Source organism: Podarcis gaigeae (genome assembly GCF_964106915.1).
Source record: "Podarcis gaigeae genome assembly, chromosome: 4".
Lineage (NCBI taxonomy): Eukaryota > Metazoa > Chordata > Lepidosauria > Squamata > Lacertidae > Podarcis > Podarcis gaigeae.
In genome coordinates, this window is record NC_139677.1 from 4,734,974 (window position 1) to 4,748,449 (window position 13,476).

The 13,476-nt window shown below is 41.1% G+C and overlaps 1 long non-coding RNA gene across 1 annotated transcript; it reads left to right on the top strand.

Annotated features, from left to right (window-relative positions):
* The first annotated feature begins 347 nt into the window (after positions 1-347).
* Positions 348-1,989, top strand: LOC310842675. Its single transcript, XR_014563295.1, has 2 exons — positions 348-816; positions 1,103-1,989. It is a non-coding gene; the product is annotated as an uncharacterized lncRNA (long non-coding RNA).
* The last annotated feature ends 11,487 nt before the right edge of the window (positions 1,990-13,476 follow it).

Sequence of the window (13,476 nt, forward strand, 5' to 3'; positions counted from 1 at the left end):
TCTATCTATCTATCTATCTATCTATCTATCTATCATCATCTATCTATCTATCTATCCCACCCCTGCTCCATCGGTGGAGTGATCAAATATGTTCTTTTCTGCAGACTGTGGAGATTATGGAAGGAAAGAGGGGCAATTCTAAGGTACTCGGTTCTTAAGCAGCTTGGAGCTTTATGAGTTACAAGTATACAGTTTTGCCTAGAATGCTATAGGGATTTAGGCCAGTCTGCAGGAGCCAACTCCTAGAGGCCAAGGGGTATTCAGTCCCTCCGTTGAGGGCCATTCAAATGGTGTCCATGCGTTGCATATTTTTTTCCAAGTTGACACCCCTGGACCAGTTCTTGGGGTGCTACTATAATGATAACTGATTGTTGTTGTTGTTTACTCGTGTCCGACTCTTCGTGACCCCATGGACCAGAGCATGCCAGGCATTCCTGTCTTCAATAACTGATTACAAAACCATTAAAAAGTGAGCAACTGGGCAATAGCTGTGAGACCTTGGACTGCATGGAAGCTTTGTGCGGAATAGATCTCGATTTGTTAAAGGCAGGAATGATGGGTCCTAGAAAGCAAAACTGGAATTAGTGAAAAGTAGCCTCTGCAAGATTGGTGAAACTACTGACCTGCCAGCCTTCAGAACCTCCTAGATGCTTGCTGAAGAACATGTGTACAGTGTGGTCCCCGCTTTTTTTACATACATAAATTAGTAAAGGGGAAATCATAGAATTGTAGATTTGGAAGAGACCATGAGGGTCATCTAGTCCAACCCCCTGCAATCTTTTTGCCCAATGTGGGACTCGAACCCACAACGCAGACGTAACACTTGTGATGTAAAGAGTTTTTTGAGGAAAAGAAACTGCAGATAAAAAAATCATATAATATATTCTGAAACTGAGATGAAGGGAAGTCAATCAGTGTTGTGTGTTATTTAGTAAATGTAAGTTAATTTTTTGGTATCTTATGTTAGGAGATGTTTTTTTTTTTTTTTTCGTTATTATTATTTCTCTTTTTTATGTATTTCTTTTTTGTGTGTATGTGTTATGTATGTTTCTTTTGTTTGTTTTAATTCGCAAAACGAATTAAAATCAATAAAAAAAGAGAGATTAGAAGTCTCATGTTCTACCAACTGAGCTATGCGAGGTGTTACGCAATGATAACATTTCATAATTCTAACCTCGAGGACTGCTGCTCCCCATCTGAACTGATCCGAATTTTGCTATCATCATGAGGCTGCTCTTCATGTGCTTCCTGCAGAGGATGGCGACATGAGAAAGGGCCTGTTCTGCAGTGGCTCCACAATTAAAGAATGCTCTCCCTGGGGAGGTTTGTCTGAAGCCTTTATTATACATCTTTAGGTGCCATGCAAAAACATTCCTCTTCTCTCAGGCCTTTGGCTAATTAAACAATCTATGGCCTTTTAAATTGTGTCCATGTGTGCTGTTTTTGTTTGTTACTAGGCTATGTATGTTTGTGTTTTTATATTTTTGTCTCCTATAATTGACATGTTGTGATAGCTTGTCTATCAAAAGTATCCCAACATTTGTGCATCTGAACTTATTAGTCTTCTGAATTGAAATGTTTCTGATCTTTCCGGTGCTAAGCTGTCAATACAGGCAGCCCCCCAAGTGCGTTCAATATGTGTACAACCGTGTATATGCACATCACACCAAACCCAGATGTGAACAAGAACGCCATAAAGACGTCACTGAACTAAAAGGGGGTGGGGGGCAGAATGAGGGTGGAGTGGAATGGGGTGTTTGCAGGCTATTTCAATGGGTTTTAATTATACAGTATGTGATTTCACCGACACACACGAGCCTCGGAACATAACCCCCGCATAAATGGGGGGCTGCCTGTAGATCAACAGATATCATTAACTGGATTTTTAGATAGCTGTATATATTTAATTACATGTAGCATTTTCCTCATCAATATAGTCTAACAGCATTGGTAAATGAAATATTTTCAATAAAAAATTGTTATATATTTTCTTTCTTTCTTTCTTTCTTTCTTTCTTTCTTTCTTTCGCATACCAGTATCCAAAAGATCTTATGAGTGGTGTATGCCCACTATTTTTATATCTGTTTTTCCACATTGATTAGAACTTTCCTAATATATATGACTGTTACTCCAAACATAGCAGTGGTATGTGGAAATATATATCTCTGAATAACTGCATATCCACAAGTACACAGACAAATATGTGGTATATTTTTGTTCTTGCCAAATGTGTTAACAGCTGTTTTCCTAAAACATAAGCCCAGTAAATATGATTAATACTGATTAGGTCTGATTAATTTCATCAAGCAGAAAGCAGAAATTCACATGCATGAGATTGCTTGAACAAAGATTTGAAAGCAAACATATTTATTTAGCGTAATTTGCTTCCTTCTAAAATCAAGGCTGCTCATAAGCTTGGTTAAAATGTTAAGGGTGTTCTTTTCATCCAAATCATGTAGCATTGCGTACAAGCCTAAGATCTAGAAGAGGAAAAATTATGAAAAAATACATGATTAATCAGCAAACTTTTTTTTTTAATGAAGCTGTGGCATGGACTTATCTTTTTTAGAATAAGATTGAAATGAAGGCTGAGATCCTTTTAGCAAGAGTAGCAAAACCACCAGCACAAATAATTCAAAGATGGCAACCTGGATTCTGCTTCCTCTATTTGTTGAAATGTTTGAAAAGAATCACTATTATGAATCAAACAGTGTCTCTCTAGCCCCACAGTTTAATCTGTAGTATAAAAATCTAAGGCTTACAAACCATGAGAAGATTGATGGATGCAAATTTTGTCCTGCCAAATGCTTTCTCAGCTGCATGTTTATTCTTAAACCTTGCCGAGCAAATATGATTGATACTGCATATAACTTATGACACCCTGGTAGGAGCAGGTTCTTTTTTCTAATTAGACAAAGCTGCTGTTGAATGTGCGAGGAATTCACTGGCTTCAAATTCCTGAGCAAGCTCACCTGAGCTGCGCCTCCTGGGCTACAGTGCCAATCGGAAAGCATGTCATCTGAGCAAGTGCACCAAGACAAATTGTACAGTTTTAATCTTTCATTTTTAATCTTTCCTTCTTTTTAAATTTAGAAGTTGCTTTGTGCAATAAACAAGCACAGTTGTTGCCCACCAAAAGGTGGGACCGCAAGTGCCCTCTGAGTCATGACTAGAAGGTAAGACAGTACTCACAGCACAGAGTGCCAGCGCCCTTTCTGTTGCTGTCCACAGCAGCCATTTTGTGCTGGTACCCATGGCACCTTTATTAATACTCAAATACCAGAAGCTTTTTTTAAAAGCAGAAAAGGCACTGAGAAAAGTTCTATTTTTTCTCTCTCTTTACAATGCAGGAAGCCAGCACACCACCTCATGAGAGGAGAATTTTGTGTGGCTTAAAAAAAATCTGCATAAATAGGATGGAATAGAGATAAAAGTGAAAAATATGGAAGTGAAATTAAACTTACCCATCCAGTCCTTCTGCTGAGGAGCACATATCAGCACAATGATGCTATATAGCCTCACAGTAGGGCTTTTCAGATGATCAATTTATGGTGAATGAACATAGGTGTGAGGGGAACAATTGCGGTTCCAGTGAGAAGGTGTTGGAGTGGTTAAAATGTTGGACTAGGATTGGGGACGCCCAGGGTTACATTCCTTCTCTGCCATCAAACTCACTAGGTTTCTCAGCCACTCACTGTTTCTTGAGCCACTCACTGTTTCTCAGCCTAACCTACCTCACAGGGTTGTTGTAAGGATAAAATAAAGGAAAACCCCTTTATGACATCTTGTACTGATTGGAGGAAAGAGGGATTTAATAAGTAATTACATAAATATTTGAATTCAGATTTGTCTATTCAATATATATATATAGGGGAATGAAAGCTACTAACACTGTAAAGTTAAGGTGAAAAATATATAAATAAGCACAAATAAATGAGTAGATGTGTTGAAACTACTATCTTATAGCACTGGTTTTCTTTTATCAATTGTCCTTAAATATCAGGTGCTCAGAGTATGCTTTGCAATTGCCCTGTCTTTCTCTTCTTGATCTAACAGTCAAGTTTGAAGTTGCAGAGGGCAAATTAAATGGAACAGTATATCTTCCAATATTTTGCAGATAAAAACAGCCACAAATTTGTAACACATCTCAATGACAATTGAAAATTGTTGAAGGATTTCTAGTATCTGAAGTAGGGCCATGTAGTTTAGCGGTTAGAGTATTGGACTAGCACCTGGGAGTCCAGGGTTCAAATCTCCACTCAGCCATGAAGCTCCTGGATGACCTTGGAGTCAGTCACACTGCCTCTCAACCTAACCTACCTCGCAGGGTTGTTGAGGTGACAAAATGGGGAGGAGAAAAAGTATATACCTCACCTTAAGCTGCTTGGAGGAAAAACAGGGATATAAATAAAAATAGGGTATGTTGTTAAAGCAAAAAGTAAGGTTAAGTGCACATAAACCTGTTTATGATTGCTGCAGCTCAAAAACATCAGCAACATTATTTATTTACCATCTAGAGAAGCAGTTATGGATAGGGGGGAATAAAATAGAAAGGATGTACTTAGGTTTTGTATTGATATATATGCATTTACAAAAGAGTAAAAACATATCTTCTCCTAACTCTGTTAACAGAGTTAACAGAGCCCTCTGGGAAAGGGCCCTGCTATGGCTGAGGGCTCTGTTTAAAGGTGATGCTGGTCAGTTGGACAGGGCTTTTTTTGAAGCATGGAATCACATTTAAATCAAGCTTTATACAGGAGGAAGCAATCTGTCGCTTGATCAGTAGAAGTTTTCTGACCAGATCTTACCTAATATTGTCTTGTTGTGCAGTTACTAGAGAAGCCCCAGCTGGCAGCCCCAGCTGCCAGTCACCGCAGGCTCCTCCACACCTTCTCTACACACGCATGAATTCATGGAGGAGGAGGAGGACCACCATGTCTCTGCCCTGTCTCAAAGGTTGCTGTAACCAGCCTGCCTGCCCTTTGCCAGTAGAACCGAAAGCCTGAAAATGAGCACCTCTGTGAGTACATCTGGCCAAAGGCTCCCCCCTACTCCCCCTCCACATGGACATTTTAGATTTGCTTCATTTCATTGCCCTTTGGATTCAAACCATTTTGATATGAAGTATTTTTAATTACTTGTATTTTGTGAGCAGCCTGCCAAAGCAGCAACAGCCAGTGGCTGGGAGATGAGAAGGATCATAAATCTTTTTTCCTTCAAAACACCACATTGTCAAATATCCTTTTAAATGTAGCACACCATGTTCCTCTGACTGAGGGGTGTTCCATAAAATCCATAGTTTAACTGGCAACCTTTGCACACCTCCTTTCCCCTGAAGCAATTGCAAGGAAGGAGTGGCAAACCCCTGAATTTCCCAGAGGTTATTTTTTTCTTCAAAAGAAAGTGGAAAGAAACCTTGTACTGGACTGTAATGTAAATCCCTCTCTGGCACTGCCAATTATTCACAAGAGAATTCAGAATGTTACAGCAAGCAAGACTACTCATGTTAACTGCTCATAATTGTATTTAAAGGATGCCACACCGGGGGTGGGGCAAAACTTCTGTTCTTTGAAGTAGTGTTATGCAAGAAGTATAGATTTCTTTGAAAAGAACATGTCCTAATTGAGGAGATGTGTTTCGCCAAAGAGGGCTAGTACTTTAAATTAATCAACAGATAGAGGGATTGCTTGCGTTTCTTTTTTCTGAGGTTATAAAGGTTAGGATTTGAGTTGCTCTTCTACTCCTAGTCAAAACAAAAAAAATTCCTTCCAGTAGCACCTTAAAGACCAACTAAGTCAGTTCTTGGTATGAGCTTTCGTGTGCATGCACACTTCTTCAGAAGTGCTACTGGAAGGAATTTTTTTTGTTTTGACTATGGCAGACCAACACGGCTACCTATCTGTAACTGGAACTCTTCTACTCCTAAACTGTTACAAACACACAGGGGTATGAAAACCAAGCTGGTTTTCACAGCAGAAAAGGACACATGTGCAAAATAGATTTTCAGACTACCAGTCTTAGCGCTGCAGCAGTGAACTGGAAGGAGAGAAAAGGAGAATATAGGAATGTGGGAAGCATACTTACACTGACCATTGATCTATCTAGCCCAGTGAAGGGGAAGCTGTGGCCCTCAAGATGATGTTGGAAGCAGCCAGTGTGGCCAGTGGCAGAGGATGATGGAAGCCATAGTCCAATAACATATGGAAGGCTGCATTCTCCCACTGGCAGCATCTCTCCAGATCATAGTTTCAGGCATCACACTTCTAAGAGAAATGCAAAATCTGGTGGAGGCTATGTTTCCTCCTGCATATCAGTTTGATATATGTGGATCCAAGTCATTTCATACAAGACTCAACAAAGGTCAAAATACTGAAGCATTCACAAGTGAAACACGGCCCAGACATACTTTCATTTGTCCTGAGATTTCAAACGATTTCAGGTCAGGGATCTGAGAGGGTGGTCCCCCCCCCCCCCATCCTGCTGCTTATTACAGGAAAACCCACTGTTTACTGCTGAATTGGATCAAACATCAATCAGATCTTCTGTGAAATGACATTTGTTCTGATTCAGCAGTAAACAGTAGGTTTCCTGGTGGAAAATGGCACAACAACAACAACTTTGGGACCTTGCTTGGTGTCATTGTGCCCTGCTCTCCTTTTTGTGAAGAGATGGGGGAATGGATGTCATTTCTTGCTATAGTACAGACAACAGAAACAGAGAGCAACTGATTTATTTCCCTTGTATTTTAATATATTTTTTATAGTTCATTCGGTTTTTTGCATCTGATTAATAACAGACAATGGAGGGACTCCTAGTCTCAGCTGTATTTTTTATTATGTAGAAACTCCCCCCCCCCCCAAAAAAAAATATTACATACATAGGGGGTTGGACTAGATGACCCTCGTGATTTTAGGATTCCATGATAACCAGCTGAAGTTTTGTAGGTTTAGAGCTTCTGTTTCTACATCTGCTGGCCAGGAATCCTTAGGAGTAAACGGATGGTTCCCTGGGCAGGTAGCTGATTCTATTTCAGCAGTACAAATCAATCCATGCCGCCTTAATCATTTTTAGGAATCAGCTCTAGCACACATGTTTACTTACCTATTGCTATTGAGGTTAGAGGTTGAAACCGAAATGGTGCTTAGCCATACGCCATAATCAAACTAGCAATTAAAATAGTTTTATGGATCTGTGCATTTATGTGAACCAATTATTTTATCTCACATTGCCACACGAAGCTGACTTTTTATTTATGGCTGCCAAAGTACACAGCAGTTTGAGTCAACAATTTGCCATACCATTTTATGCATATCTTCCTAAAAATATTTTCCTTTGATGTTGTTTCCTCCGAGCAAAAAGGAGAGAGAATGTGATTTCACACAGTATTTGCTTGTCTAGTGTTCAGTTGGCCATAGACAGCAATGTTGCTAGAAGAGTGGTATATAAATAAAATTCCTAGCACACCAATCAAATTTCAAAGGATAATTAAGGGAGCAATCTTATGTACAAGGAACGGGTGTAAAACAAGCTGATGTCAATTAAGCCAGCATAAAATTGCACCAGATCCAAATCTTGTTCAGCACTGAGGCTGCTGCTGCTGCTCCGTCTAGGCCTGGCAGAGGGAAGACAAGCCTTTAAAAGAGTGATTTGCAACTGGGTGGAATCTACACACATATAAAAAAGGTTCTGAAAATTTTTTTTTAAGCATTTTTAAAAATACATTGAATTTTCCATGAGGCTCACCATCACCATCTAGTGTTACATTGTATATTGCACTTAAAACACGTTTTATTTGCAGCTGTATAGCTGAGTCCCAGGTTGCCAGGACACAGGACCAATCTGAACAGACTAATGATTCAGCCTAAAGAGAGCTCTCTCATCCCACTCTCACCATAATTATTCATGTTCTTGTATATTCTTTCATATCTTCTGTTCTTTACTTTGGCCCCTCCATTAAGCCAGCACAATTATTCTCATTAAACTCCAAATCCCTTGTGTTTTTTCTCATTTCCATGTCTCACATCCCCTTAGATGTGAAGCTCTGTTAAGCCACACGACTGGTCTTCTCTTTCACCCACTTTCAGAAGTTATTAACACCTAAATTTCTCTCTCTAGTACCAGTACCCTCTCTTACCAAAACTTTTTGAATGTTTCATTCCATGAGCACACTACCACGGTCTGACCTAGAATCTGAAATATGCTTTAAGATGTAAGGCAGGGACTGCCTATCTTGCTTCACCACCTGGGCACACATGCTCCCACTTTCTCTCCTGCCCAAGCTTGCTTCCCAGGGTTGCATGACTGGTTTCCTCTGAGATCCCATGAAATCACAAGGAGGCCTCTGGCTCTCACACAATTGCTGCAGCTGCTTTGCCTTGCTTCCTTGGTGGATGACAGGAATCATAGAATCATAGAATCATAGAAGAGTTGGAAGAGACCACAAGGGCCATCGAGTCCAACCCCCTGCCAAGCAGGAAACACCATCAGAGCACTCCTGACATATGGTTGTCAAGCCTCTGCTTAAAGACCTCCAAAGAAGGAGACTCCACCACACTCCTTGGCAGCAAATTCCACTGTCGAACAGCTCTTACTGTCAGCAAGTTCTTCCTAATGTTTAGGTGGAATCTTCTTTCTTGTAGTTTGGATCCATTGCTCCGTGTCCGCATCTCTGGAGTGACATCTCCTCTATGTGACATCCTTTTATGGGAGCCTGGCCTGTGTGAGAGCCAGTGTGGTGTAGTGGTTAAGAGCGGTAGACTCGTAATCTGGGGAACCGGGTTCGCGTCTCCGCTCCTCCACCTGCAGCTGCTGGGTAACCTTGGGCCAGTCACACTTCTCTGAAGTCTCTCAGCCCCACTCACCTCACAGAGTGTTTGTTGTGGGGGAGGAAGGGAAAGGAGAATGTTAGCCGCTTTGAGACTCTTTCGGGTAGTGATAAAGCGGGATATCAAATCCAAACTCCTCCTCCTGCAGAGGCACCCCTTGGATTCTACCGCCTGAGCCAGCTGCCTCAGTCGGCCTCATGGGCAGGCCAGCCCACATGTAAGCTAAACCCTGAAATGTTTCTAAGACTTCTAAAAAGCGGATGTGGCTTTTGATGATTTTGTTGCTGTCTTCTTGTGGGTTTTTCAAATAATAATAAGAAGAGGAAGATGCCCGAGTGAAAGAGATATTACTAGATGGGCGGAAGTGAAATGATCAGCTGTGAAATATTTTCTTTTCATTTCCCATATTATACATTTGCAAGATAAATTTGTTTATCTTGAGCAGTTGGGAAATAACATAATTTGTCCATCAACCATGCAAGCAACATATCACAGCGGTAATGAAAAAAGGCAGAATTCCCAGACTATTCTTGCCCTGAGCATATTGTCTCTCCCAGATTCTGTTCCTTGAGTTAAGAATAGGCACATTAAATATTTCTTTCCATCTCTCTACTTCAGGCTGCTCTCTTGAATAGAAGCAAAGATACAATTCATTTTCAAAGAGCCTTTTCAAAGGCTATAACTAGTTGCATTAATATATCATGAGTTAATCCTGATTAATGGTATGAGAGAGAATCTGATTGCAACTAATTAGGCAAAACTGATATTCTGAGCAGCAGTATCACTTTACCCTACCAAAGTACTTATTCTATGAAGATAAAGGGAAGGAAAATAGAGTATAAAGGTTTTCATTAAAACCGCCATTGACAGCCTGTTCAGTTAGGGCCTCCATTAAAAATCTAGTGACACTGAGATCAGCAAGAGAGAGCATTTACAATGTGGTTGCAATTGCCCATTAAGCTAAATATGATCTAGCTAAGTGACCCTCCCCAACTGGAAATCTAGTTATAGGATCACTTTAAATTTCTTGAGAAATAACAACAACAATTCCATAAGTGCTTGAGGCACTTACTACTACTACTTCACATACAGAATTTTAGTAAGCTTAAAAGCTCTTGAACAGTTTTTTTGAGCCAATCCAAACATTAAAAAAATAACAATGCATTCCCACCCATTTCTTGCTTCTCCCAAAATTCTCACAGCCAATCCCACCCCCAAAAATACCTTTCAAGGGGTGTATGGAAGTGAGAAGGGGATTTGAGGGAGGTTTTTCTTTTCCTTCTCACTTTCTTGATCTTCGGTGTCTGGTTTCAAAAGTCTGGGGGAGTCCTGGATGAAACATTATTCTAAGGGCTGATGCAATTTTAATTCGAGCTGAAGTAAAAATTCAGGGTTTAAAAGCTTGCCTTTTATTTGGGGTGAGCTTTTAAGAGTTCTGCAAGTTTATTTCCAAGCCTTGCTGAAGTTTGGCAGAATATCTAGGTGAAATGTGAACTGCATTTCTCACTTGCAGCTTAATCTCTTAACTACTGTGGTACACATATGTGCATGATGCCCTAGGTTTGAGAAAGTTCCCTGTGCATCTATACCATGTGCATGGGGCTTTTCCCAGCACCAGAGAACGGGAAAGCTCCTATTTGTTTGACATTCTGGGTTTACAGTGTTTTTTATTCTATTTTAAGAATTCTTCATAAGACTTTTAAAATGTTTATATTTTATTAAGGTGATTTTGGTGTAAAGAAATAAAGTGATACAGAAAAAAGAAGAAGGAAAAGTGAGAGGAAGAAAAACAACAACAACAAATATATATATAAAAGCGAAAATATACAAAAAAAGAAGAAGCAATATATGATATTCCTATACATTCTTATATAAATTGGTATACTGTCCTATGTAAATGTTAATAGCCTACTACATTTTGTATATACTCATTCCAAATGTTATCATATTTATCCATACAGAGTCTGTGCCTGTATGCAGTCCGTTCATAAATTGCCAGTGAGGACATATCATCAGTCCATTGATGGAAACGTTTCATATCTTTATTTTCCCAATTCCTATATGTACACTAGTACTGCTGTACTGGAGCTATTGTAATGATATAGACATATCACAACATGAAGAAAAATCCCTGCAACACAAAACTTTATTTTGGCCAGTACTTCAAAGAATACACAGCCAGATACAGGTTTCTGGTCCTCATGGATGTGAAGACATGGAATCATGCAGTAACTGACAAAATATGAGTCGTCATACTAGAGGCTAAGCAAGATTTTCAGTTAGCAGGAAGTGTGATTACAGAGCACTTTTTGACTTAGCCTCAATCAGGGGAAGCTCTTCAGCTATAAGTGAGAGTTCGGCTACCTGCAGGAAATATACATCTTTATTTCAATGTGTGAGACAAGAGACTGCAAAGTATCAAATAGGACTGTGGCATTTAATAACAATCTTGTTCAATTAATGTGTTTAGTCTTACTCTGATTAAAATGCAGGAGCTCCATCATTGGCAGTAATAGCTGGGTTGAACTCCTCGTTATTTTTAACCACCAGTTTAGGATATTTGATTTGTCGTTTACTTATGCTGCAAGTTTTAAAGTGTGTGTTTTTGGAAAAGACCGAAATTATTTAAATGTGTTTTCTTTTTTAAGGGCCTCTGGTGCCATCTTGTGTTCAACCACATTGTTGTGTCTTAACCGACAATACGATGGACACTGTCATGCTTTAATACTTGGGTCTACTGTTGTGTGCTTACCATGTCCTGCTTACTAAGGTCTGATATGTGGAACAGCTCAGAATGAGCAGAGTTTACTTTGTTCCTTGCAAAGAAGCAGCTGGCCGAGAAGTTCAGTGTGTGGCACATATGTGACATAAAGTACTTAAGTTCTGCATGGCTTGTTTTTTCTCATCCTGCAAGACATGAGTATGGAACCTTTTCAAGGGCAATCCTCTGGCAAGATCCATGCAGATGAGCATTTTAGGATGCAGCACATCTCTGGCTCAGCTGGCTGATTCCCAGCTTAGCTGGCATTAAATCCCCCATCCTAGTTCAGCCAAAGATACACGACTGTGACTTGCTCATCCTGGCTCAGCCAGTGCTCAGGTGGCTGAGCCAAGGCAGTTGTAAGTCCCCAGGAAGTGGGGGAGGAACAGAGGGGGTGGACTTGATACTAAGCCTGTCCAACGTGTGACCTGGCAATGCTGCATCAAACTCTATTTCAAAGCCCTGCTGCAGAACAGGATTTGGATCTGGTGCAACTGCCCCGCGATCCTGGGATGAAGGGTGGTATATAAATTTAATAAATAAATAAATAGCATTTTTGCCAGCTTGATTTACACTGGCTTGCTTCTCTGATCAGCCTCGCTCCCTACTTAGAGAAGTGGGGTGCTAGACAAGGAGAAGGTTTGTCCTCTTCAGCAAGCTGAGGAGCTTCAGCATGGAGATAGCCGAGGTCTCTCCCAGGACCCTCCTACTCCTAGTATCACCTTCAGCCAGCAAGAGCAGGAACTGCAGAGGATGGTAAAACCCAGGGGTGGGAGCAGAGCAACAGCACCTTCTTTTTATCGAAAGGCCACTGTAGAGGTGGCACTGCAGGGTGTGTGCTGAGGAGGCACCAGATCTGGCTTCCAAGGAGAGCATGACAGTCATTGCTGCCACCATGGCAGCAGCAGTGGGTGGAGGTCAGAACTGCTGCTCCTGTGGATCCTGCTACCTGAGGTAGTTGCTTCACCTTCCCTCAGGTGTAGGCCAGCCCTGCTAGTCAATCCATTCAAGTAGTCCTGACACAAGCCCTGACTCCCTAAAGCTTCATCCCTAAAGTTAACTTGGCTTTCGACAAAACAGAGCATATTGTTCTCCCTAGTTTTTGCCCTAATCCAACCCACTACGGGGGGGGGGGGGGATGGCATGGGCTGGACATCAGATGCAATTTGTGGATTTGCCTACACCAGAGCCATTCACTCTGAAAGATGGAGTTTCTTTTTTTTCTTGTTGCTGAATTCTTTCAACCTGGCTGCTGAATTCTGCACTAGCTGAAGCTTTCAAACCATCTTGAGGCAGCCCTATGTATAACACGTTGCAATAATCTAAGCTCAAGTTTACCAGAGCATAGACGACAATAGGTAGGCTATCCCTGTTGAGATAAGTGCACAGCTGGGACACCAGCTGAAGCTGATGGAAAGCACTGCATGCCACTGAGGCCACCTGAGTCTCCACGTGACAGCAGAGGATCCAGGAGCAACCCCAAGCTAGGTACCAGCTCCTTCAGAGGAAGTGTAACCCCATTAAGAGCAGACAACCTCCCAGTCATCCAGTCTAGGGAAGCACCCACTAACAGTGCCTCAGTTTTATTTGGATTGAGTTTCAGTTTGTTGGTTCTCATCAGTCCATTATCAAGGCAAGACACCAGCCCACTGCCTCACCTGCAGATGTGATGGGGAAGTAGAGCTAAGTGTCATCAGCATATTGCTGACAATGTACTCAAAACCTCTGCATAATCCCACTCAGTGGTTTCATGTAGATGTCGAACAGCATAGGGGATAGGATCATACCCCGCAGAACCCCACATTGAAGGTTCCATGGGGCTGAAAAAACACTCCCCAAGCAACACCCTCCAAGTAGGACCAGAACCGCTGCAAAGCAGTGCCACCCACC